At 40.3% G+C, this 5,217-nt stretch overlaps 1 long non-coding RNA gene across 1 annotated transcript; it reads left to right on the top strand.

Annotated features, from left to right (window-relative positions):
* Window positions 1-545: 545 nt before the first annotated feature.
* Window positions 546-2,620, top strand: LOC142829475 (uncharacterized). Its single transcript, XR_012903899.2, has 2 exons — window positions 546-696; window positions 2,268-2,620. It is a non-coding gene; the product is annotated as an uncharacterized LOC142829475 (long non-coding RNA).
* Window positions 2,621-5,217: the final 2,597 nt, after the last annotated feature.

Here is a 5,217-nt window from a genome sequence, read left to right as displayed (position 1 = left end):
TGAAGTAATGTGAGAATTTGTTTGTATTTCTCATAGCGTTTTCATGTTTGACTAAAACTGGAAGTGCATTTTTTCCATGGGCGGGAATCTATTCAAGAGATTTCCAACACAGCTTTGCCTATTCAAAAAAAAAAAAAGTGTCTAGCTCATATATGTTGCATAAAAAAGCCTCCGCCTGTGCGTACTTGCTTTTACACATGCATTTGCTGAAACTACACTAAACTGTAAGGCCTAAGGTTTTAAACTGCAACTCATGATCTTTGTCAAACCTTGCAACTTGCTGTAATCTTTGTAACTCTCAAACTTACTGTAAGCTGCAACTTTGTAACCTTTGTAACCCTCAGCCACTTTGTAACTTGCTCTAAATTGCATTCTCCTCTGAGTGTGTGTGTGTGTGTGTGTGTGTGTGTGTGGTTTAAAGTTGCAACGCTAAGACTGGAGCACGTGGTGATGAGTCATCACAGACTGCTGCTTTTGCTGGATAAAGGGAAGCCTGAGCATGCTCCCTGATGAGGAGGTGAATGAGTCACAGGGGATATTAAGACACAATATAAGGAGAGGGAGCACATGTGAGATTCTCTTTCTTCCCCTGCTCCTGAGAAACTCATCTCTACAGCCAGCTTCCCCAGCCAGGATGAGCAGACAGACCCTCCAGGACCTACATACCTTGGCTCCTTCTGCAACCCATATGCCTGTGTGAGTGCCTGGGGGCAGGAATGAGTGTGTGTGTGAGAGAGAGAGAGAGAGAGAGAGAGAGAGAGCTCTCTATCTTCTTTAGTTTATACCTTTAGTGGCAGCTCTATCTTCTTTGGTTTAACTTTGTAGTGCAAATAGAGGAGTGCTAATTCCTCAAACAGTAAACCCATACTAGTGTAACCCTGGGGGGTATCCAGTGAGAATATTTTTGAGGTAACTATATAAACCTCTACATAAGTATTAGATTTACCTGAACCAAATCTGATTACTCCATTTTTGAAGTTTTGCCAATCTTTCATGGAAATACAACTATGCTTGTTTTTCCTTCTTTTGCAGCCCTTAATGTTTTCCATGAGGTAGAGCACAGACTAACTAGTAACAGATCTGCTGTTTGGTCTCTGTCTAATATAGCCACACATAGAATCATAAGGTTGGAAGAGACCTCAGGAGGCCATCGAGTCCAACCCCCTGCTCAAAGCAGGACCAACCCCAACTAAATCATCCCAGCCAGGGCTTTGTCAAGATGGGACTTAAAAAACCTCTAGGGATGGAGATTCCACCACCTCCCTAGGTAACCCATTCCAGTGCTTCATCACCCTCCCAAGGAAATAGTTTTTCCTAATATCCAACCTAGACCATCCTCACTGCTACTTGAGACCATTACTCCTTGTTCTGTCAAATGTCACAACTGAGAACAACCTCTCTCCATCTTCTTTGGAACCTCCCCTTCAGGTAGCTTAAAGGCTACTATCAAATCCTCCCCTCACTCTTCTCTTCTGTAGATTAAAAAAAGTCCAAATCCCTCAGCTTCTCCTCATAGGTCATGTGCTAATAATACTCTATCATCTTTAGTGAATAAATCAACCATTCTGTGCACACTCAATGAATAACTATGATTTTACAAAATGGAGACAGCACTCAATGTTTCTGGAGCCCCAGTTTTATTTGTACAAGGTACAAGTCACTCCCATGAAATTTGTGTCCTGCAGGGGCAGACTGAAGCACCAGGCTGATGAAAGGCATGTTCTTAGTGGTCATCCATGCTGTCCTTTTTTAAATTACTCCTGATAATGCCAAATATGTGGCAGGGGAGAAACAGAAATAAAAAATAGAGGGAAATTAGTTTTAAATTGCTCATTTAGAATTGCTAGTTTCAATCAATGACAATTTTGAGACATTAAACACATTTCAGAGTAACTTGTCAAAAAAAAAAAAACCCGTGCAGTTGCTGACATTCTCAGAGGTTTTTTAATAAGATCAGGGTCAGTGATGGGAAATAAGCAGGAAGATGAATAGGATGTCAGAATTAAATTGAGTTCCAGAAGAGTTATCTCAAATTCCCCAGAAAAAGGAGCTCATGAAACTTTGTCTCAAACTAGGTGGTTAGTGTGTGTTTCCGCTTAGACAGCACTGGGAAGGCTGATGATCATCCCTAGAGGTATTAGCAACCATGCTTTTTTTTATCAGCGTGAAAAAACACCTCCTTCCTTTGAATTATAGGAGAGATATCATTCTGCTCATTTTAATGCCTGATGATTTCTGCTTGACCAAGCTCTTTCTTTTTTATACAGGAAATCCAGTTTAATTGTCTCAATCATCTGACTATCCATTACAATCACAGGATGCATATCTGGCTAAGCCCTCAGAATTGTTGGAGAAAATGCAATTTGTAATAACCCATATATCCTTGGATTTTTGTTTTCAGCTATTTTGTTAAATATTATGGTACTTTCAATTATAGTTTGAACTACTCTATAAATCTACTATTGACAAAGATTGTCAGTGATTACCCACATACCAATAATCAAACTTTGAGTGAGGCAAAAGTTGGACACCTGGGACTGTTGACTAATTAAAGTTTCTGAACAATAATATTTTGGTATTATTTGGTAACAGAGTTTATAATATGAATGTATCAACTCTTTATAGTATCTCTGTTTATTCTAATTGATGTCTAAAAGCTTACTGGAGCTCACTAGAAATATCTAATGAATTGATTTCTTAGTGGTTTCCATCCTCCACGTCCTCTTTGGACAAACCCACCTCTAGTATGTTTGGATTCTAGGGTTAACATTTAGTTTAGGTGTGTATGGTTAAACTATTTCATAACGTCTGGTTATGAACGTGCTCGCTCCTAAATACATTTTGAAGTTCTCAAGAGGTTTTGAGCATCTTACTTTTCAATGTTCAGACATGGAAGTGATTTGTAAGGGTGTGTCTAGACTACATCCCTCTTTCAACAGAGGGATGTAAATTAGACACTTTGAAATTGCAAATGAAGTTGGGCTTTGAATTTCCCGTGCTTCATTTGCATAATTGCATCATGTCGCTCTGTTGAAATATCATTATTTCAAAATTGAAACCGTAGTCTAGACATGGATCTTTCGAAAATAGAAGCCTTTTTTGAAAGATCCTGTAAATCTCAAATACCAAAAATGAGGTTTACAGGATCTTTCAAAAAAGGCTTCTATTTTTGAAAGAACTGTGACTAGACTGGGGTTTCACTTTCGAAATAGCACTTTTTGAACAGAACGCCATGACGTGATTATGCAAATGAAGCACGGGACATTCAAATACCAGCTTCATTTGCAATTTCTAAGTGTCTAATTTAGATCCCTCTGTCGGAAGAGGGATGTAGTCTAGACACACCCTAAGAGTTAAGGCCCAGATCCATAAAGCAACTTTAGTTTCTCTGTCACTAAGCATAGAAAACCACAGGAAAGTGGTTTCACAAAGCCCAAGTTAGATAACAATGCACCGCACACATGAGAATAGAGATGCCAAAGAATCTGATCCATAAAAGTCAGAATGTTAATGAGGGAGCCTCCTAAACTAACCAAGGGCAAAAGTTGATAGGTGGCATGTGTCCTAAGCATCATCTTTCTGATGGAGAAAGGCATCTCCCTGCTAGCTGGGTTTAGAGTCCTATTACAGCTGGTGACCCATGGCCAGGAACTCATCTTCTGACATAAGGCAACTGAGGTACCTCAATCATTTATTGTGAGAATGGGTAAGGAGCTTTCATAACACCACACAACAGGCAAGAGATGTCAAAGATGGTTATTATACCCCATTGAGGTCAATGGTTAGAGCATGTGTCTTGTGTATACACTAGGCCCAGGTTCAAGTCCACTCTTTGTCTGAAGGAGAGAAAGGATGCGTGCTCTAATCACCATACTACAGACTCAGTTTCACTTTGGTCCTATGACTCATTCACTATTTAATTCACAGTGGAACAGCTTCCCATGACCTATGAGGGAACACTGAAAGAACTGGGGTTGACTGGGGTTGTTCAGTTTAGAAAAGAGAAGACTGAGAGGAGACATGATAGCGGTTTTTAAGTATCTAAAAGAAGGAGGGAGAAAATTTGTTCTCCTTGGACTCCGAGGATAAGACAAGAAGCAAGGGAGGTTTAGGTTGGACATTAGGGAAAAACTTCCTAACTGTCAGGGTGGTTGAACACTGGAATGAATTGCCAAGGGAGGTTCAATCTCCATCACTGGAGATATGTAAGAGCAGGTTAGATACCGGCCCAGGCTGATCTAGACAATACTTGGTCCTGTTGTGAGGGCAGGGGTCTGGATACAATGTCCTCTTGAGGTCCCTTCCAGTTCTAGGAATCTATGGTGGAGGGCGGAAGGGGGATAGAGTGGGCAGGGTGAGGCCGTGGAGCAGGGGTGGGGACCTCAGAAGGAGCAGGAAGGAAGTGAGACAAAGGTATCTGGGTTTGAAGTAGATCTTACATTGCACTTAAATTGAAAAAAGTGATCTTGTGATATAAAAAGGCTAGAGATCACTGACCAAGAGGGAGCTAAAAATACCCTCTACTCTTGTCCATTCTATGTGGTTCAGTACTATGGTGTGCAGTGGGTTCCCACCACAACTCAAAACAACTGCTCCTCTCTCAGGCTGATACATTTTTCTGAGTTAATAGTTTTCAAAGAGAAGTCAGATATTCTGGGTGGCTGCTCAGGAAGTTTGCTTCAGCAATTTAAAATCTAATGACTTTCCTAGTTAATCCTGTTTCATTTGCAACTGCTTTATTTCTTTTGATAATGATGTGAGCTTGGATGTAAGTATGAAGGGCATCCATATACAGCAGGAAAATCACTTAGGTCTTTGATTTTATCATGAAGATCACTGTTCTTACACAGACCTGAAACTTTGCAAGGACTAGATATTGCATTTATTTCAGATATAGAACACTTTTGCTCATCTTCATTCTCTCAGTTGAAATGAAAACCACAGTGAAATATAAAGGCTTTTTTGTACCCTTCTTCCGATTCCTTCCATTCTTTTTCCAAGCTACCCCAGCTGTATGCATAATAATATTAGTGCCACGCTGCCACTCTGACATGGAATCAGAAGCTGGTGTAACCCTGGATTAGCAATGATCCACCTCACTTAAGGGTCTGATCTGGCTCATTGAAATCAAATTTCCACAGATTTCATTAGGAGCCAGATCTTGCTATAAATATCTGAATTCAGCATTCTGAAAATGGGAGTGGCCAGGTTTTCCAG

The sequence above is a fragment of the Pelodiscus sinensis genome, chromosome 4, assembly GCF_052426305.1.
Source record: "Pelodiscus sinensis isolate ZL-2025 chromosome 4, ASM5242630v1, whole genome shotgun sequence".
NCBI lineage: Eukaryota > Metazoa > Chordata > Testudines > Trionychidae > Pelodiscus > Pelodiscus sinensis.
Note: the sequence above shows the minus strand (reverse complement) of the source record. Positions and strands in the feature narration are given on the sequence as shown.